Source organism: Panthera pardus, unplaced genomic scaffold, assembly GCF_024362965.1.
Source record: "Panthera pardus isolate Hobbes unplaced genomic scaffold, ASM2436296v1 HiC_scaffold_24, whole genome shotgun sequence".
Classification (NCBI taxonomy): Eukaryota; Metazoa; Chordata; class Mammalia; order Carnivora; family Felidae; genus Panthera; species Panthera pardus.
In genome coordinates this window covers 15334820-15357713 of record NW_026526810.1, presented here as the reverse complement: position 1 = coordinate 15357713, position 22894 = coordinate 15334820, and the positions used below count along the sequence as shown (strand labels likewise).

General features: G+C 36.5%; 1 pseudogene; it reads left to right on the top strand.

The window, feature by feature from the left end:
- The window catches only part of LOC109258922 (tubulin polyglutamylase complex subunit 2-like), a 47846-nt pseudogene that overhangs the window by 16446 nt on the left and 8506 nt on the right, over positions 1–22894 (top strand).

The following is a 22894-nucleotide window of genomic DNA, read 5'->3' as shown; positions in this document are numbered from 1 at the left end:
GTACAGACATATATTTGATAAAAGGAAATGTTTTATTGACCTTTATAGATTTTCTTCATATATTTCAGCCAAAACAACATAGTTCAACACACTGAATGTCGAAGTAGATATGTGAATATTTTTTGATAACCACTGTCTTAGTCCTTTTGGGCTGTTATAACAAAATGCCATAGACTAGGTAATAAACAACAGAAATTAGTTTCTCGCAGTTTTGAAAGCTGGGAAGTCCAAGATCAAGGCACTGGCAAATTTGGTGTCTAATCAGACACCATTTCCTGCTTTATAAACAGTTATCTTTTCCTTGAGTCTTCTAATGGCATAAGGGACAAGAGGTCTTTCTGGGGTCTTTTTTATAAAGGCACAAATTTCATTCATGAGGGTTTTTTTCCTCATGAGTTGACAAACTCCCAGTGGCCCCACTTCCAAATATCACACATCAAAGATTAGGTTGAATATATAAATTTTGGGAGGACATAAACATTCAGCCTATGGCAATGATGAACACACTCAACAAGTGGTAGTTTTTTTTTTTTTTTTTAAATAAGCTGCACTATATCATCTGAAACCATGTCAGTGAGTCTTTTACGTTGGAATGCATTGTTTCATTTTGTATGAGATGAATGCATAGTTTCCTAATAGAACTTCCAACATAACTTTCTAAAATAATGAAAATGTTCTAATCTGTGCTATTTGTATGGTAGCCACTAGCCACATGTGGTTACTGAACTTATTGACTATGAGTAGTGAGACTGAAACTGAAAAGCTAAATATTTATTATATTTTACCCCAATTAAAATTAAAATTTAAATAGCCACATGTGACTGGTGGCTCCCATATTGGACAGCATAGCTTTGTAATGTCATGTATTTGGAAAATAATTGTTCCCTGAGTCATACAGACGTTCCAAATGTAGATATACTTTATTATGAAATACATAAAAAAATCTTTCATTAATTACCACGAATCTTATCAGAAAAGTCATTAAATGTTAAGAAAGCTGTCGGGGCGCCTGGGTGGCTCAGTCAGTTGGATGTCCGACTTCGGCTCAGGTCATGATCTCGTGGTCCGTGAATTTGAGCCCCGCGTCAGGCTCCGTGCTGACAGCTCAGAGCCTGGAGCCTTTTTTTTAGATTCTGTGTCTCCCTCTCTCTGACCCTCCCCCGTTCATGCTCTGTCTCTCTCTGTCTCAAAAATAAATAAACGTTAAAAAAAATTAAAAAAAAAGAAAGCTGTCAAAAATTACTGTTTTTTTCCTTGAAATCTCACATTTTAGTTTTGGAAACTCATATTATTAGTTGTTTTGTTTGAAGTTACTTGCACTGTTTGTCATTTTGGAAAAAAAAAAAAGTGACAAATATCTAAACATCTGACTAACTTCAGTTTATCTACCACTCAGTTTAAAGTGATACTCTATGAACAAAAAGGCAGCTAGTTTAGCTTATAATTCAAATGATTACACAAGTGTTTTTCTACAAGTAAACCATCCCTTAAATTGCAATAGAAGTGTGCTTCATGTAGATTTCCAATATCTTCACACAAATTATTAAAAGGATGTGCATAGAAGGGCTAACATTTAAAAATTAGAATTTTTTTATTGTTTTACCAATGGAATTATAAAGTGAGTTTCATTTTTTTTTTCTTGCAGAGCCATAATGGTGAAAAACACATTGCACTGCTACATTTTGACAACACAGTGTTAATTCATGCTAAGTCATCAGCAGCTTTACCATTGTTTCCCCCTATAATTACTACTGTCAACAGTTAAAAATAATATCTTAGCAATATTATGACATTATTTTGATCTCAGGATTCCTTAAAATATTGTCAAGGACCCCCAATAATCCATAGGAAAACTTATTATAAATGTTAATCTATAGTACTGTAGGATATCTCTTTGTGAGGTAAAGGACAAATGATTGAATGCATTAATGGTGCAATAGAAATCATATTATTAAGAATGAGATACAGCACTTGGTAGAGGACTTTAGATTTTGGAGATTTACACTTGGGAATACTGCTGTGACTTGTATGTTATGTACCTTGGAAGACTGAGAGTTTTAAGTGGGATTCATAGCAATAGAGGGCTTTGCAGAAGATCCAGACTGTGGTTCAAGTTACCCTGATGCATAGGCCATCACCTGACAAATTAAATGGTGCTAGATGTACTTATGGAAGATAGGATCTTTGTGTGGGTCCTTGGCACATTCCATTAAGAGGGTCAGAGTGTAATCCCTTAGGGGTTTGGAGCATGGCTAGGTCTTTACACCATTTCATAAACGACTTCTAGACATTCTCTCCAAGAGAGAATGAACACTGACCTGAGGGTATTCTATCAGAACTGACTATAACACTAGGTATTATCATTTTTTTCCAAGTCATTAAGTGATGTAGACATATAGCAGACTAGGAGGGGTTCAATTATACCTAAAACTTTATCTGTTGCCTGGTCATGTTGGGGTCTTCATGGCAGAAGATAAACAAGGATGAGAGTAATTGCTATGATTATGATAACAAACTAGAGTTGCAGCTCCATACGGTGGGAAACTAGGGAGAGCTGAGAATTTTCTCTGGATCCTTTGAGATTTCATGCCTAGTGATAACAAATAAATAAGCAATTAAAATACCCAGTATACCTAGGATAGAGTAAAACTTTTGGCAAGCCACATAGGAAGCTGAGGGGCAGGCCAGCGTGAAGGAATATAGGCCAGAAGTATTTATCTATAGTTCTCTTGACACCTTGAAGTGCCAGAGTATCAGAATGGATTTCCTACAGGTCTTTAATAAATCTGACAAGGACCCGGAGTGTATCAGACACTCTACTCCATCAGTCCTTGGCCCACTTGAGTTTGTTTACAGCTGCAATGGAAAATTATGGAACACAAGTACTAAATTCATTTTCAGCTTGAGGACTTTCTTTAGCACTGGTGAAGATTGATCAGCTTAGTCACTGGGCAGTTTAGATATGCCACAGTTTTAATATCTCCAGTATTCTGTGAAAAGGATATAAATTGATGGATAGTATCACAATTTATCAGTGTGATATCCTGAAATTCATTCTATATCGTTTCCTCCAATGAGTTTCTAGTGGAAATAAGCTTGTTTGCCCAGTTACCTGCTCATTAACACTTTTTTTCATTGCCTCCACCCCTTGTCCTATTTCTGGGTCTCTCACTTACACATCCTATGGTCATCTCCCAAATAAATTACCTGCAAGTAGGTCCTTGACACAATGTTTGCTTTTGTGAGAACTCAAAGCAACACAAGTGATATCAGATAAATTAATGTTTGATAAATATATTTAATTTTAATGTTTGTTTTCTTTTCTGCTTCCCGAATATTAAGCAATGACTAGAACTTTCTTTTTGCCACTGCACTTTATTTAAAGCCATGAGGTCACTTTGTGGTTATTGCACTTTGCTGCTGCAAAGGCTTAACCTCAGTGGGAATATGGTCTAAGAATGAAGAATTACTGGTATGAGATTAAACATATTTTACCTCACAGATTACTAGTGTGTAACTTCAGGATAGGCAGCCTATCTATCTCTACTAATCAGTGATTCAAAATGTAGTCAAAATTTTGTTTGCAGACATCTGTTTTCTTGTGCAATTATTACTCCTGGGGAATACTTTATTCCTAACTAACATCAGCTGTTGTGAAAGAATGAGTGACTCAGGCTACCTCAAGACAAGAGGGAAATATATGGAAATATATGACCCATGGACAGTAAACAGGATGCTCCAATCTTCATGGAATGACAAGCTATTTCCATCTAAAAGCATCCTTTAGAATTACCTGTGTCTCATTCACCTTCTTTTTTAGAATATATGCTAATAATTTTGAGAAATTGACTTCCTCTGTTGCCTTATAATTTATTTTCTATCACTCCAGCTTACTTATGACTTTGGCTTCTATGGTATTACCCAGCCTCAACTCTATACGACTTTCAGATCAAGATACCCAGAGCTGATAAGTGTCTGGGTCTCAACCCTCAATTTTCAGTTGAGGTTTATGATTAACTACAATTGGGTCAGGTGTCCACCCCAGTCCATTTATTTGTGGCAGGAGGATGGTTGCACAGTACCTGGGTTTTCTCCTTTAGATCAGAAAAAGTTTTACATTCAGAATTTTATTCTTATGGTGGAAAATATTTTTCTAACAGAGAACAAGGGTATGCTGGACTGGGAAACTATACTAAATTATGCCCTGTGCTGATTTCCTTATCTTGCTACATTTCTCAGGGTCCTTGGAGTGAAGGAAACATTAGTAGACTTTAGTGTGACCTAATGACAGTTTTCAGCCTCCTTAGGGGCTGTAATAATTAATACATTCCTTTATATCAGACGTTTAACAATACTATCTATGAAAAATGGTGTTTGCTCATTATAGATCTATAAGGCATTGAGGACTGATAAAGATGCTCCCAAGTTAGCTTCATTCCTGAACTTTTAAATTCAATTATTTTTGGTTCTCATCATTTTGCTCCTGTCCCACCCCACAATACCAATAAGAAGGTGTCTATACCAAATGTATAGGCTGCTAGATTCTATAAAACCAAGATTTCTGGGAAATTAATAAATTGATTGTCAAAAATAAAGTGATTGTCAAAAATTCCAATTGAATTAACACAAAGTTAATAGACTACTCCATATGGCAGAATTCCAGAAGGAACTCAGGACACTCAGACATGAACAAAATCAAAACATAGAGAAAAAGTGACAACTGGTGGATAATCATCTAAAAAATTCCTTTGGTCATACCTGTTTAATCATTTATAAACTGCTTAGTTTGTAGAATTGGCATCATGTGGGAAAAGATTTCAATGAAGGACATAAAATAATCTTTAAACCTGAAATACTTATGTCTTAGGTGATAGCAAAGAAACATTATAATAATGAAGACAATATTCAGAAGAATTCCATAATAAAATGGAAATGGTTTATGCACTAATATGCTAAAAGGATAATTCAGAAAGGTACCTATCATATTCCCAGACAGGTAGACTTTGTTCCCCTAGGGCTAAGTTTGAAGCCACCTAAACAGCAGCCAGATTGTGGTGCCCTATAAGCTGCTCCTTATTGACCATAAAATAGATATTTAGTTTGTGGATAACAGTTCCAATATGGAGGGACAGTATCCTGTATGAAAGGCCACCACAAAATGACTCACTGACAGAAAAAGTCTGATTGAAGAAAGTAAGAAAAAAATCAGCCAAAGGATGAATTGCACACTATTTTCTTTACAGTGATGAAAGAATTGAGCCATTGTAAGAACCCTTATGTTTGGAGTTTTACAAACTCATGGGCAGTGGCCAATGGCCCGGCCAAATGGTCATTAGGGGCACTGGAAAACTGGACCATTAAAAAGATACCCACTTGGGTCATGTGAAGGAAAAAAAAATGTTCAATGACATGTATTAGAGATGATACGGCATACTTTACTTAGAATCTTTGCAACAGGTATAGGGACCACTGCAATGGGATTCTACAGTAGGAGAGAGAGAGATTTGTCTCAACTTCAAATATGGCATGGCAAGTGGGATTTTATAGCCAAGTAGCAGGATGGGAGTTAGTGAATGGAAAATTACTAAGAGGAAACATTGGGGTAAGGGGAATTCTGGTTAAACCAACCTAATAGGATTCCTCGCTGAAAACAGGCTAGCATTATCAGACATCACCCAGAGAGATGGTAGAGAATCAGAAACCCTATCAGATTTAAGAAGTGAGGGATTTGGGTTAACATGATTTAGCAGTGTTCTTGTTAAAACTAGATTTTAGAAGAAAGTGGATAAATGAGCCTGCAAAGAATTTCAGAGTCCTGTATATAGTTTGAATCTTTGTCATCTTACCTGTGTTCAAGGGAAGAAAAAACATTATTTTTCCTTTGTATGGTGTAAGTCCATTTCTTATTTGTTCATCTTTTGTTTTTTAAGGACAAGCTGGATCATCTTTTGAGACTAGAGTGTAAAAAGTACATGCTGGCTATGATGCTGGCCATCAGTTTTTTAACTGGTGCTATTTCTATGAAAATAGAAGAAAAAACAAAGATTAGTAGTTGGAAGCCGGGTGAACTTTACGAGTGGCCCACACAGCAGCAGGTATGAAAGTTGCCCATATGTGATGTGCTGTGGTGATTTCTCCAAAGTTCGTAACAAGTCACCCATTTAACTTGCAAGGCTTCAGGAAAAAGGTCTGTTTTAGTTCTCAATGATTCCAAGTCAGAAGGGAGAAAACGGGAAACATTGGTTTGGGGAATTGTAACCAATACTGGAAGAAACAAGAATAATTCAGGATTTTGTCCAGTTACAAGTAGGTAACAAAACCTTAAATAAAATGAAAAAAAAAAAAACACTAGAAATTAATACCAACAAAAGTGTGCTATAGTTTTCCACTGAAATGTAATTTTTTCCTCTATAGTCACTCCCATTTTTTCAATTAATTAATTAATTTTTAAATTTACATTCAATTTAGCATATAGTGCAACAATTATTTCAGGGGTAGATTACTTTTTTTTTTCAATATATGAAATTTATTGTCAAATTGGATTCCATACAACACCCAGTGCTTATCCCAAAAGGTGCCCTCCTCAATACCCATCACCCACCTTCCCCTCCCTGCCACCCCCATCAACCCTCAGTTTGTTCTCAGTTTTTAAGAGTCTCTTATGCTTTGGCTCTATCCCACTCTAACCTCTTTTTTTTTTCCCTTCCCCTCCCCCATGGGTTTCTGTTAAGTTTCTCAGGATCCACATAAGAGTGAAACCATATGGTATCTGTCTTTCTCTGTATGGCTTATTTCACTTAGCATCACACTCTCCAGTTCCATCCACGTTGCTACAAAAGGCCATATTTCATTCTTTCTCATTGCCATGTAGTACTCAATTGTGTATATAAACCACAATTTCTTTATCCATTCGTCAGTTGATGGACATTTAGGCTCTTTCCATAATTTGGCTATTGTTGAAAGTGCTGCTATAAACATTGGGGTACAAGTGCCCCTATGCCTCAGTACTCCTGTATCCCTTGGGTAAATTCCTAGCAGTGTTATTGCTGGGTCATAGGGTAGGTCTATTTTTAATTTTCTGAGGAACCTCCACACTGTTTTCCAGAGTGGCTGCACCAATTTGCATTCCCACCAACAGTGCAAGAGGGTTCCCGTTTCTCCACATCCTCTCCAGCATCTATAGTCTCCTGATTGGTTCATTTTAGCCACTCTGACTGGCGTGAGGTGATATCTGAGTGTGGTTTTGATTTGTATTTCCCTGATGAGGAGCGACGTTGAGTATCTTTTCATGTGCCTGTTGGCCATCCGGATGTCTTCTTTAGAGAAGTGTCTATTCATGTTTTCTGCCCATTTCTTCACTGGGTTATTTGTTTTTCAAGTGTGGACTTTGGTGAGCTCTTTATAGATTTTGGATACTAGCCCTTTGTCTGATATGTCATTTGCAAATATCTTTTCCCATTCCGTTGGTTGCCTGTTAGTTTTGTTGGTTGTTTCCTTTGCTGTGCAGAAGCTTTTTATCTTCATAAGGTCCCAGTAATTCATTTTTCCTTTTAATCCCCTTGCCTTTGGGGATGTGTCGAGTAAGAGATTGCTACAGCTGAGGTCAGAGAGGTCTTTTCCTGCTTTCTCCTCTAGGCTTTGGATGGTTTCCTGTCTCACATTCAGGTCCTTTATCCATTTTGAGTTTATTTTTGTGAATGGTGTGAGAAAGTGGTCTAGTTTCAACCTTCTGCATGTTGCTGTCCAGTTCTCCCAGCACCATTTGTTAAAGAGACTGTCTTTTTTCCATTGGATGTTCTTTCCTGCTTTGTCAAAGATGAGTTGGCCATACGTTTGTGGGTCTAGTTCTGGGGTTTCTATTCTATTCCATTGGTCTATGTGTCTGTTTTTGTGCCAATACCATGCTGTGTTGATGATTACAGCTTTGTAGTAGAGGCTAAAGTCTGGGACTGTGATGCCTCCTGCTTTGGTCTTCTTCTTCAAAATTACTTTGGCTTTTCGGGGCCTTTTGTGGTTCCATATGAATTTTAGGATGGCTTGTTCTAGTTTCGAGAAGAATGCTGGTGCAATTTTGATTGGGATTGCATTGAATGTGTAGATAGCTTTGGGTAGTATTGACATTTAACAATATTTATTCTTCCAATCCATGAGCAGGGAATGTCTTTCCATTTCTTTATATCTTCTTCAATTACCTTCATAAGCTTTCTATACTTTTCAGCATACAGTTCTTTTACATCTTTGGTTAGGTTTATTCCTAGGTATTTTATGCTTCTTGGTGCAATTATGAATGGGATCAGTTTCTTTATTTGTCTTTCTGTTGCTTCATTATTGGTGTATAAGAATGCAACTGATTCGTGTACATTGATTTTGTATCCTGCAACTTTGCTAAATTCATATATCAGTTCTAGCAGACTTTTGGTGGAGTCTATCTGGTTTTCCATGTATAATATCATGTCATCTGCAAAAAGTGAAAGCTTGACTTCATCTTTGCCTATTTTGTTGCCTTTGATTTCCTTTTGTTGTCTGATTGCTGATGCTAGTACTTCCAACACTATGTTAAATAACAGCGGTGAGAGTGGGCATCCCTGTCATGTTCCTGATCTCAGGGGAAAAGCTCTCAGTTTTTCCCCATTGAGGATGATGTTAGCTGTGGGCTTTTCATAAATGGCTTTTATGATGTTGAAGTATGTTCCTACTATCCCGACTTTCTCAAGGGTTTTTATTAAGAAAGTGTGCTGAATTTTGTCAAAGGCCTTTTCTGCATTGATTGACAGGATCATATGGTTCTTATCTTTTCTTTTATTCCTGTGATGTATCACGTTGATTGATTTGCGAATGTTGAACCAGCCCTGCATCCCAGGAATGAATCCCACTTGATCATGGTAAATAATTCTTTTTATATGCTGTTGAATTCGAATGGCTAGTATCTTATTGAGAATTTTTGCATCCATATTCATCAGAGATATTGGCTTGTAGTTCTCTTTTTTTACTGGGTCTCTGTCTGATTTAGGAATCAAAGTAATACTGGCTTCATAGAATGAGTCTGGAAGTTTTCCTTCCCTTTCTATTTCTTGGAATAGCTTGAGAAGGATAGGTATTATCTCTGCTTTAAACGTCTAGTAGAACTCCCCTGGGAAGCCATCTGGTCCTGGACTCTTATTTGTTGGGAGATTTTTGATAACCGATTCAATTTCTTTGCTGGTTATGGGTCTGTTCAAGCTTTCTATTTCCTCCTGATTGAGTTTTGGAAGAGTGTGGGTGTTTAGGAATTTGTCTATTTCTTCCAGGTTGTCCAATTTGTTGGCATATTTTTTCATAGTATTCCCTGATAATTGTTTGTATCTCTGAGGGATTGGTTGTAATAATTCCATTTTCATTCATGATTTTATCTATTTGGGTCATCTCCCTTTTCTTTTTGAGAAGCCTGGCTAGAGGTTTGTCAATTTTGTTTATGTTTTCAAAAAACCAACTCTTGGTTAAGTTGATCTGCTCTACAGTTTTTTTAGATTCTATATTGTTTATTTCTGCTCTGATCTTTATTATTTCTCTTCTTCTGCTGGGTTTAGGCTGCCTTTGCTGTTCTGCTTCTATTTCCTTTAGGTATGCTGTTAGATTTTGTATTTGGGAGTTTTCTTGTTTCTTGAGATAGGCCTGGATTGCAATGTATTTTCCTCTCAGGACTGCCTTCGCTGCGTCCCAAAGCATTTGGATTGCTGTATTTTCATTTTCATTTGTTTCCATATGTTTTTTTTAATTTCTTCTCTAATTGCCTGGTTGACCCACTCATTCTTTGGTAGGGTGTTCTTTAACCTCCATGCTTTTGGAGGTTTTCCAGACTTTTTCCTGTAGTTGATGTCAAGCTTCATAGCATTGTGGTCTGAAAGTATGCATGGTATGATCTCAATTCTTGTATACTTATGAAGGGCTGTTTTGTGACCCAGTATGTGATCTATCTTGGAGAATGATCTATGAGCACTCGAGAAGAAAGTATATTCTGTTGCTTTGGGATTCAGAGTTCTAAATATATCTGTCAAGTCCATCTGATCCAATGTATCATTCAGGGCCCTTGTTTCTTTATTGACCATGTGTCTAGATATCTATCCATTTCTGTAAATGGAGTGTTAAAGTCCCTGCAATTACCACATTCTTATCAATAAGGTTGCTTATGTTTATGAGTAATTGCTTTATATATTTGGGGGCTCCCATATTCGGCACATAGACAATTATAACTGTTAGCTCTTCCTGATGGATAGACCCTGTAATTATTATATAATGCCATCTTCATCTCTTGTTACAGCCTTTAATTTAAAGTCTAGTTTGTCTGATATAAGTATGGCTACTCCAGCTTTCTTTTGACCTCCAGTAGCATGATAAATAGTTCTCCATCCCCTCACTCTCAATCTAAAGGTGTCCTCAGGTCTAAAATGAGTCTCTTGTAGACAGTAAATAGATGGGTCTTGTTTTTTTATCCATTCTGATACCCTATGTCTTTTGGTGGGCACATTTAATCATTTACATCCAGTGTTATTATAGAAAGATACGGGTTTAGAGTCATTGTGATATCTGTATGTTTTATGCTTGTAACGATGTCTCTGGTACTTTGTCTCACAGGATCGCCCTTAGGATCTCTTGTAGGGCTGGTTTAGTGGTGACAAATTCCTTCAGTTTTTGTTTGTTTGGGAAGACCTTTATCTCTCCTTCTATTCTAAATGACAGACTTGCTAGATAAAGGATTCTTGGCTGCATATTTTTTTTTCTGTTCAACACATTGAAGATCTCCTGCCAATCCTTTCTGGCCTGCCAAGTTTCAAAAGAGAGATCAGTCACGAGTCTTATAGGTCTCCCTTTATATGTGAGGGCACGTTTATCCCTTGCTGCTTTCAGAATTTTCTCTTTATCCTTGTATTTTGCCAGTTTCACTATGATATGTCGTGCAGAAGATCGATTCAAGTTGTGTCTGAAGGGAGTTCTCTGTGCCTCTTGGATTTCCATGCCTTTTTCCTTCCCCAGATCCGGGAAGTTCTCAGCTATTATTTCTTCAAGTATACCTTCAGCAGCTTTCCCTCTCTCTTCCTCCTCTGGGATATCAGTTATGCGTATATTATTTCTTTTTAGTGTATCACTTAGTTCTCTAATTCTCCCCTCATACTCCTGGATTTTTTTATCTCTCTTTTTCTCAGCTTCCTCTTTTTTCATAATTTTATCTTCTAGTTCACCTATTCTCTCCTCTGCCTCTTCAATCCGAGCCGTGGTCATTTCCATTTCAATTTGCATCTCGTTTAAAGCATTTTTCAGCTCCTCCTGACTGTTCCTTAGTCCCTTGATCTTGTAGCAAGAGATTCTCTGCTGTCCTCTATAGTGTTTTCAAGCCCAGCGATTAATTTTATGACTATTATTCTAAATTCACTTTCTGTTATATTATTTAAATCCTTTTTGATCAGCTGTTGTTATTTCCTGGAGATTCATCTGAGGGGAATTCTTCTGTTTGGTCATTTTGGATAGTCCCTGGAGTGGTGCGGACCTGCATGGCACTTCCCCTGTGCTGTGGTGTATAACTGGAGTTGGTGGGCGGGGCCACAGTCAGACCTGATGTCTGTCCACAGCCCACCGCTGGGGCCACAGTCAGACTGGTGTGTGCCTTCTCTTCCCCTCTCCTAAGGGCGGGATTCACTGTGGGGTGGCGTGGCCCGTCTGGGCTACTTGCACACTGCCAGGCTTGTGGTGCTGGGGATCTGGCATATTAGCTGGGGTGGGTAGGCAAGGTACACTGGGGGGCAGGAGGGGCAGGCTTAGCTCGCTTCTCCTTAGGTGATCCACTTCAGGAGGGGCCCTGTGGCAGCGGGAGGGAGTCAGACCTGCTGCTGGAGGGGTGGCTCCACAGAAGTACAGCATTGGGTGTTTGCGAGGAGCAAGCAAGTTCCCTGGCAGGAACTGGTTCCCTTTGGAATTTTGGCTGGGGGATGGGCGAGGGAGATGGCGCTGGCAAGAGCCTTTGTTCCCCGCCAAACTGAGCTCTGTCATCCTGGGGCTCAGCAACTCTCCCTCCCTTTGTCCTCCAGCCTTCCCGCTTTCCAAGCAGAGCTGTTAACTTATGACCTCCCAGATGCTAAGTCTCAGGGGTAGATTTCTTAATGTCCTCACCCATTTACCCCATTTCCCCTCCCACAATCCTTCCAGCAACCCTGTTTGTTGTCTATATTTAAGAGTCCCTTATGTTTTATCCCTTCCTTGTTTTTATATTATTTTTGCTTCCCTTCCCTTATGTTCACCTGTTTTGTATCTTAAAGTCCTCATGAGTGAAGTCATATGATATTAGACTTTCTCTGACTAATTTCATTTAGCATAATACCCTCCAGTTCCATCCATGTAGTTGCAAATGGCAAGATTTCATTCTTTTTGATTGCCAAGTAATACTCCATCATATATGTATACCAATTTTCTTTATCCAATCATCCATAAATGAACATTTGGGCTCTTTCTATACTTTGGCTATTATTGATAGTGCTGCTATAAACATTGGGAGACATGTGCCCCTTCAAAACAGCACATCTGTATCCTTTGGATAAATACCTTGTAGTGCAATTTCTGGGTCATTGGGTGGTTCTATTTTTTAATTTTTTAAGGGATATCCATACTGTTTTCAAGGGTGGCTGTACCAGTTTGTATTCCCACAAGCAGCACAAAAAAGATCCTCTTTCTCTGCAACGTTGCCAACATCTGTTGATGCCTGAGTTATTAATGCTAGCCATTCTGACAGGTGTGAGGTGGTATCTCATTGTGGTTTTGATTTGTATTTCCCTGATGAGTGATGAGCATTTTTTCATGTGTTGGTCGGCCATGTAGATGTCTTCTTTGAGGTGTCTATTCATGTCGTCTGCCCATTTCTTCAATGGATTATTTGCTCTTTGATTGTTGAGTTTGATAAGTTCTTTATATATTTTGGATACTAACACTTTATCTGACATGTCATTTGCAGACATCTTCTCCCATTCTGTTGGTTGCATTTTAGTTTTGCTGATTGCTTCCTTCACTGTGCATGAGATTTTTATTTTTTTGAGGTCCCAATGGTTCATTTTTGCTTTTGTTTCCCTTGCTTCTGGAGATGTGTTGAGTAAGAAGTTGCTTCAGCCAAGGTCAACGTGGTTTTTGCCTGCTTTCTCCTTGAGGATTTTGATGGCTTCCTCTGTTACATTTAGGTCTTTCATCCATTTTGAGTTTATTTTTGTGTATGGTGTAAAAAGGGTCCAGGTTTATTTTTCTGCATGCCGCTGTCCAGTTTTTCCAGCACAATTTGCTGAAGATACTGTCATTTTTTATTGGATATTCTTTCCTGCTTTCTCAAAATTAATTGCCCACACCTTTGTGGTCCATTCCTGGGTTCTCTAGTCCATTCCATTAATCTGTGTGTCTGTTTTTGTGCCAGTACCATACTGTCGTGATTATTATAGCTTTGTAATACAACTTGAAGTCTGTGATTGTGATGACTCCAGCTTTGTTTTTTTGTTTTGTTTTGGTTTTGTTTTGTTTTTTTCAAGATTGTTTTGGCTATTCAGGGTCTTTTCTGGTTCCGTACAAATTTTAGGATTGTTTGTTCTAGCTATGTGAAGAATGCTAATGTCATTTTGATAGGGATTACATTGAATATGTAGATTGCTTTGGGTAGTATTGACATTTTAATAATATTTGTTTTTTCCAGTTCAGAAGCATGGAATCTTTTTCCATTTTTTAGTGTCTTCTTCAATTTATTTCATAAGCTTTCTATAGTTTTTCATGTATGGATATTTCACCTCTTTGGTTAGATTTGTTCTTGGCATTTTATGGTTTTTGGTGGAATTGCAAATGGGACCAATTCCTTGATTTCTCTTTCTGCTACTTCATTATTGGTGTATAGAAATGCAACTTATTTCTGTGCATTGATTTTATATCCTGCGACTTTGCTGAATTCATGGATCAGTTCTAGCAGTTTTTTGGTGTACTCCTCTGGGTTTTCCATATAGAGTATCATGTCATCTGTAAAGAGTGAAAGTTTGACTTCCTCCTGGCCAATTTGGATGCTTTTACTCCTTTATTTTGTCTGATTGCTGATGCTAAGACTTCCAACACTATGTTGAATAACAGTGGTGACAGTGGACATCCTGTCATGTTCCTGACCTTAGGGGGGAAGCTGTCAGTTTTTCCCCATTGAGGATGATATTAGCGGTGGGTCTTTCATATATGGCTTTTATGATCTTGAAGTATGATCCCTCCATCCCTACTTTCTTGAGGGTTTTTATCAAGAAAGCTTGCTGTATTTTGTCAAATGCTTTCTCTGCATCTATGGAGAGGATCCTGTGCTTCTTGTCCTTTCTTTTATTGATGTGATGTACCACACTGATTGTTTTGTGGATGTTGAACCAGCCCTGCATCCCAAGTATAAATCCCACTTGGTTATAGTAAATAATTCTTTTAATGTATTGTTGGATCCGGTTGGCTAGTATCTTGTTGAGGATTTTTGCAACCATGTTCATTGGGGAAATTGTTCTGTAGTTCTCCTTTTTAGTGGGATCTTTGTCTTGTTTTGGAATCAAGGTAATGCTGGCTTCATAGAAAGAGTTTGGAAGTCTTCCTTCCATTTATATTTTTTGGTACAGCTTCAAGATAATAGGTGTTAACTCTTCCTTAAATGTTTGGTAGAATTCCCTGGAAAGCCATATATAACCCTGACTCTTGTTTTTTGGAAGATTTTTGATTACTAATTTGATTTCTTTAATGGTTATAAGTGTGTTCAAACTTTCTATTTCTTCCTGTTTCATTACTGGCAGTTTATATGTTTCTAGGAATTTGTCTATTTCTTCCAGATTGTCCATTTTATCGGCATATAATTGTCCATAAATTCTCTTCTTATTGTTTGTATTTCTGTTGTGTTGGTTGTGATCTCTTCTTTCATTCTTGATTTTATTCATTTGGATATTTCCTTTTTGTTTTTGATCAAACTGGCTAGGGGTTTATCAATTTTGTTAATTCTTTCAAAGAACCAGCTCCTGGTTTCTTTGATCTGTATTACTGTTTTGTTTGTTTGTTTAGTTTGATTTGGTTTGATAGCATTGATTTCTGCTCTAATCTTTATTATTTCCTGTCTTCTGCTGGTTTGGGGTTTTATTTGCTCTTCTTTTCCAGCTCTTTAAGGTGTAAGGTTAAGTTGTGTATCTGAAACCTTTCTTCCTTTTTTAGGAAGGCCTGGATTGCTATATGCTTCCCTCTTATGACCGAGTTTGCTGCATTCCAGAAGTTATGGGCTGTGGTGTTATCATTTTCATTAGCTTCCATGTACTTTTTAATTTCCTCTTTAACTTCTTGGTTAGCCCATTCTCTCTTTAGCAGGATGTTCTTAACTCCAAGTATTTGTTATCTTTCTAAGTTTTTTTCCTGTGGATGGTTTCAAGTTTCATATCATTCTGGCCTGAAGTATGCAAGGTATGATCTCAATCTTTTTGTACTTGTTGGGGGCTGATTTGTGTCCCAGTATGTGGTCTATTCTAGAGAATGTTCCAAGTGCACTGGAGAAGAATGTATATTCTGCTGCTTTAGGATGATATGTTCTCACTATATCTGTTAAGTCCATTCAGCCCAGTGTGTCATTAAAAGCCACTGTTTCCTTGTTGATATTCTGTTTAGATGATCAGTCCATTGTTGTAAGTGGGGTGTTGAAGTCCCCTACTACTATTATATTATTATCAATGAGTTTCTTTATATTTGTGATTAAACCATTTATATATTTGGGTTCTCTCACGTTTGGAGCATAAATGTTTACAATTGTTAGATCTTCTTCGTGGATAGACCCCTTGGTTATGATATAATGTCCTTCTTCATCTCTTGGTACAGTCTTTAGTTTAAAATCTGGATTGTCTGATATAAGTATAGCTACTCCAGCTTTCTTTTGGCAACCGTTATTATGATAGATGGTTCTCCATCCCCTTACTTTCAATCTGAAGGTGTCTGTAGGTCTAAAATCGTTCTATTTTAAACAGCATATAGATGGATCTTGTTTTCTTATCCATTCTGTTACCCTATGTCTTTTGATTGGAGCATTTAGCCCATTGACATTTAGAATGAGTACCCAAAGATAGGAATTTATTGTCATTATGTTGCCTGTGGAGTTGGAGTTTCTGGAGGTGTTCTCTGGTCCTTTCTAATCTTTGTTGCTTTTGGCCTTTTTGTTTTGTTTTCATCTTTTCTCCCCTCAGAGAGTACCCCTTAAAATTTCTTGCAGGGCTGGAAACAAACTCCTTTAATTTAGTGTCACAAACTCCTTTAATTTTTGTTTTTCAGGGAAACATTTTATCTCTCCTTCTATTTTGAATGACAGACTTGCTGAATATGACAGACTCTTGGCTGCCTATTTTTCTGACTCAGCACATTGAATATATCCTGCCACCCCTTTCTGTCTTGCCAAGTTTCTTTGGATAGGTTTCTCCTCCAAACCTGATCTCTCTTCCCTTATAGATTACAGACTTTTCCCCTTGCTGCTTTCATGATTCTTTCCTTGCCTGAGTATTTTGTGAATTTGACTATGATATGCCTTGTTGATGGTCTGGTTTGTTGAATATAATGGGAGTTCTCTGTGCTTCCTGGATTTTGATGTCTTTGTCTTTCCCAGGTTAGGAAAAATTTCCTCTATTATTTGCTCACCTAAACCTCCTACCCCTTTTTCTCTCTCTTTATCTTCTGGAACCTTTATGATTCTGATGTGTTTTTTTTTTCTTTTTCTTTTTTTTTTCTTTTCAATGGGTCACTGAGTTCTCTAATTTTTATATCATGCCCTTTTACCTTAATCTCTTTTTTTTCTTCATCATTATTCTCCATAAGTTTGTCCTATATTTCACTGTTCACTGCTCTGCTTCAAAAATCCTTGCTGCCGTGGCATCCATTTGAGATTGCAGCTCGGTTATAGCATTTTTTTATTGCATGCTGACTAGGTTTTACTTCTTTCATCTCTGCAGAAGGGGATTATAATCTATTTTCGACCCAAGTTAGTGCTTTTATTATTGTGATTCTAAATTCTGTTTCAGACATCTTGTTGACTTTAAGTTATGTTTCAGACATCTGTGATGATTAAGTCCCTGGCTCTCATTTCTTTCTGTTCTTTCTCTTGGGGCGAATTCCTTACTTTTGTAATTTTGAAGGAAGGAAAGAAATTAACAAAGTAAATAAAAATTAAAAACAACACAAAAAAGTCAAATAAAGAATACTATATCCTAGGTGTATTTTGGTCTGGTTGTTGAAAGAAGTTGGATAGATTAGAGAAAAAAGGGAAATATAAGAAAAGAAAAAAGGAAGATGTTTGAAAATTTGAAAAAAAATGAATACAACAAAATAGAATAAAATGAAGTGATGAAAGTAAAATAGAATTTTAAAAATTTACAAAAAATAAACAATATAGTAGAAAGAATTTAAAGATAAATCTTTTTAATAAAAATGGAAAATAAAAATATTTTTTCTCTATATGTATTCAAGAATAAGTTAAGAAAAAGAAAAAAAAGTTGAATAGATGGACCAGCAAACAGAATGAAATATGACTGAAATTACATCTGTTTTCCCCTACAAGTCAAACTATGAAGCACTTTATAGTTTATAAACTAAGCAGGCAGAGAGAATTGTGATTTTCCTCAAGAGCATGGTTGGCCCAGTTGGGCAGGGCTTAGTGTAATAGCTCAGTTCTTCACTACATGGTGCTGTTTAGCTTAGTGGGGTGGATTGTTGTGGCATGTGTAGGTGTGTATGTGCATGCACGGGAGCAGTGAAAATGGTGTCACCCAGCTACCCAGTCTCTAGTATCAGAACTCTGTGCTCTCCCCAACCAACAATCAAGTACCCCTCCTTTGTCTCTGGCTTCTGTCCACTCCCTGCTTCTACACTGTTAGTGACCATGCTGTCAGGCTGCCAGGAGACACCTCCCTCCTGAATTTTATCTCAGATGAGGCTGTATTTCCCAACCCCTCACTTCTAGAGGACTGTGGTTTTGACCTGTTCTGACACTCTGCGGGAAGGTCTCGCTGAGCAATGGCTGGGTGCTGGCCCACCCTCAGAAACTTTCATGAGACTGTGTTGCTGCCAATGCCCAGAGACTGTGGCTAGGTGCTAGCCCACCCCAAAAAATGTTCCTGCAATCATGTACATTCAGCAGCATTTCAGGATTATGGTAAATCACAGTACACATCTGGTGTCAGGCTTCACCCTTAATGTCCTTTTTCCAACAATAGTAAACGTGGTTGTTCTCCGAGGTCCACTGTGACCTTTGCCTGTGGGGTGGCTGCACAGCCTCTACAAAATGTCCTTCCAGCAGGGGAACTGCCTCTTCCCATGTGGCCCGTGGACCCTTCAGACCTCACTTTCTGCTCCTGGGGATTCACCTTTCCCACCAGAGCACCACTAGGTATCAAGCTGAGAAGTTTTAGAGTTTGCACTTCCCCTGTTTATAGAGTCTTAATGGAATTTAAACCCTCTCCTTTCTCCTTTCTCCCTTTTTTTTCAGTCCCTTGCATCTGCTTCCACTCTTCCTCTTTCTCTCCAGCTGCTTTTGGGGGGAAGGTGTGGCTTTTCCATACTCTCCCCCCATCTCCATCCTCTCTCCACAAGCAAAAGCAGCTCCCTGCCCTCTGAAGCTTCTCTCTCCCCCCATTCACCTCCCCATGCTGTGTACCTGCTGAGCTCTGTGGTTCAGGTTGTGAGGATTATTGTGTTAATCCTGAAATCAGTTTTCTAGGTGTGCAAGATGGTTTAGTGTTGATCTGGCTGAAATTCAGGGGTGAAAGACACACAAAAAAAACAAAAAAACACAACTTCCATGCTGTTCTGCCAACTTGGCCCTTCCTCTGTTACTGCCATTTATATCAAAGGTAATCAAGTACAACTAATGTGTTTGGAGAGAGAGAGAGAGAGAGAGAGAGAGAGAGAGAGAGAACTAATTTGTTTGCAAAATGTCTCATTAAAGTTGACTGATTTACTTACATAAGTAAGCAGCAAGAATAGTAATTGATCACATAGATCTCTTAAGTTTGCTTTGCTGGAACTTTTAAGAATCTCAGATTAAACTTTTCAAAGACTTTGAAACTAGAAAGCCAAGCCAATAATTTCACATCAGATTTTTATGGCAATACCTATAGTTTGGGTGAATTCCTCCCTTCTTGAAGTCCACAAAATATCTTCAGGTTCCTGAGCCTCTCATAAACTGACCTTCCCTTACCTTGTAAGGCCGTCAGAAACCCTGTAAACAAGATACCAGTAGTTTTCCCAAGGTGAGCCTTTTAAGTGTTGTCTCCATAAAGTCAACCTTAGTTCCTTAAAGCTTTCTAGTCACCTGACTCCATGTACCATTCTCAAATATAGTATTCCAATCAAAGCCTTGGTACTATAATCAATACTTCCAATTGTATCCTGATACAAGAAAAAATTCTTATTGAACTTATTCAAATGTCTATCTTGCCTTGAAAATAAAAATATTCACTGAGAGTTTCTGAATTCTGGAGGGAGCAAGTAATGAAAAAATATATTTATTTTCTTTGTTCACTAAGGGATACTTTACTAAATTTCTATGTTATAGAGAGCTTTATAGAAAAGAAAAAAAAGATTTCCTTAAATATAAGAATGAAACATTAAAACACCAACAATGTTTCAAAGAATTGTAAAAATTTATAATCATCTTCATCAATTTACTCAGTTCCATTCAGTTAACTTTTGTTCTGCATGATCTTGAGTTAGCAGTTTCATAAATACATCAACTTCTTCATTAGTTCTATAAAGTCTTAGTCTAGAGTCATGATCATGAAGTTTTTTTAAGTGATGCCATCATAGAGTATCCTCACTATAGCTAATTGTAAATGCTTGAAGAGAAGAATTAGAGTAAAATAACTGTCTGTGAATGATGAGACTTAAAGCGGCCAAGGTTAAAGAATGATAGAAATTCATTTGATAAGAAAAATTAGTTATTTATGTGGTGTCCAATATTTTAACGTAACAAGACAATGGAGGTATTGACACATTTCTATGAGTGTTTTACAACTTCTGGAATACTTACATTAGTAACATGTATCCATATACTTGTAACCTAAAAAGTTTTATCATTACTTTTATCATTACTTCTTATTTAACAATGTTTCCTACATAATTTAACATATAAAATAAACCAAATTATTTTAATATCTCTCTTTGACAAAGTGAGAGACCAATTTGAGATTTTTCAGGAGTGTTATGGGAGATTTCAAAGTTAGGTTAAGGTAAAAAATATTCCATTTAGAATTTGATTTGGCACAGCTTGACAAAGATATTAAAGATTCTGAACACTTTATTAACTAAAATTTTGATTATCTGTTCATAAAATATTTCAAAGGCAAATACAGAAGGTTATATAATAGTGAACATATCTTTTACAATTGAGAAAACTTGATTTTCTTAAGTGATCATAGGGTTGATAAAAATAACATAAAGCACAGAATATTACTCTAAAACACAAAATCTTTGTTTTCCAGGCAGGTTAATAAAAAAAGTAAAGAAAAAAAAAACTTTTAAAATAATTTCTTATTAAGAGCAGACTAATAATCTATGAAAACTATTGTTTTTTTACAGAGAAACCCAAATTCTAGTTTTACTCCAATGTGCTTTTGACATAAAAGCTCATTTTTTTTTTAAATTTTAAGTAAATTCAGTCTTAGTAGCTCTGACTACTAAGATAGCATTTTTTCCCCAAGATTTCTTTTACAATACATTTAAATATCTACTTACTTTTTGTCCTACTCTTTTTATCTTTCTCATTTTGAAAAAAAAATACAGTCATTCTACTCTAGGACAAAATTACTTCTTTTCCCCTTAACAAAGACATGTCTTTCTTTCCTTTTCTTATAAAAAGTGGCAAATTTCTCTAGCAAATTTATAAATACATTATTTAATAATTTTCTAGTGTCATATGACTTGTTCGCAGTACAATTTCTCATGTTTACTAACAGAGATAAATATACTTTCCTTATTTTTACCATATAAGAACAAGATTCCAAAAGTAGATAAATTTATGTTCATCATGTTTCAACATTTAAACGATCTAGATATTCAATGAATATCCATCGTTTAACTTAGCATAGCTTTAAGTATCAAGTCATAAATATTTTAACCTATTTTTAAGTAGACATATAAAACATAATTACTGTTAAAAAGTTTATTTATAAAATTCTACTCCACTTACATCTATTTAATTAGCTTGTTCTGAACAATTATGCATGAATTGATAAAAAAAAAAACTCATGGGACATTAAATAAAGCAAACCTTTATATATTTTTTCTTGTTGACAAATTAAGCAATTTCCAAAGAGAAATCCCAATGGGAACAGAGTATTTCCCTCCCCATTCTTATTGTCATAATTGACATGAGTCAATAAACTATGTTTTATTATACTTTTTGCTTTTTGATTGGATTGACACTTTATAATTATAAACCTCTACTAGAGATAACATAAACTTGTTTCACTAGTAAATCTAGGTAGAATAAATTGTCTCTTCATTATGTTGAATACTGACAACTCTGAAAACATGCCTATTGGGAATTTATCGATAGTTTTAAAACTATCTTTATTTTCCAAAGATTACTCCAGGTCATGTTAACTTACAAACAAAACAAATATTTAGAATAGTTTCCCTACTTCCAAGAGTTTAAAGAATTATTATTTTTCTTTTTTGTTCTTTACAAAATTTATTTTATTATTATATTTATTTATTTATTTAAATTCAAGTTTGTTAACATACAGTCTAGTATTGGTTTCAGTCTAGTAATGCTTAATTTATATTATCACTCATTTGTGTCTAAATCATACTGAAAAGGATCCATACTGAATGTCTTTAAGGTGTTTTATAAATTAATTTGATAACACTATCCAGAAGTAGAAAAATATCACATAAACAGAACATACATGCATGTATACATACACACATAAACACACAGACCCAAATAGAGATTTATGGCATTCTAAAATTTTAGCCATGAGTCAGTAAAACAGTAATATAGAACTCACTGGTTTATACCCACATTATTTTTCTTTCAATTTTTTATTTAAATACAAGTTAGCTAACATACAGTGCAATATTGATTTTAGGAGTAGAAATCAGTGATTCATCACTTACTTAAAACAGTACTCATCATAACAAGTGGCCTCCTTTATACCCATCACCTTTCTATCCCATCTCCCATTTACCTCCCTCCATCAATCCTCAGTTTGTCCTCTATCTTTAAGAATCTCTCATGGTTTGGGGCACCTGGGTGGCTCAGTAACTTGATCATCCAACTTCAACTTAGGTCATGATCACATGATTTGTGAGTTCAAGCCCCACATAGGGCTCGCTGCTGTCAACACAGAGCTTGCTTTAGATCCTCTGCAATCCTCTGTCCCTCCCCAGCTCCACTTTCTCTTGAAAATAAATATAACATTAAAAAAATAGACTCTCTCATGGTTTGTTTCCCTCTCTTCTTGCCCTCCCTCTATATGCTCATCTGTTAATTTCTTAAACTCTAGATATGAGCCAAATCATATGGTATTTGTCTCTGACTGACTTACTTTGCTTAGCATTGTACATGCTTGCTCCATCCATGTTGTTGCAAATGCCAAGATTTCATTCTTTTTGATGGCAGAGTAATATTCCATTAAAATACATATATCACATCTTTATTCATTAATCAGTCTATGGACATTTGGTCTGTCTCCATACCTTGGCTATTATTGATAATGCTGCTATAAATGCATGCTTTGGTGTGTATGTGCCCCTTTGAATATGTATTTTTGTATCCTTTGGGTAAATACCTACTAGTGCAATTACTCGATCCAACAATAGTTCTATTTTTTTATTTTTTGAGGAAACTCCATACTGTTTTCCACAG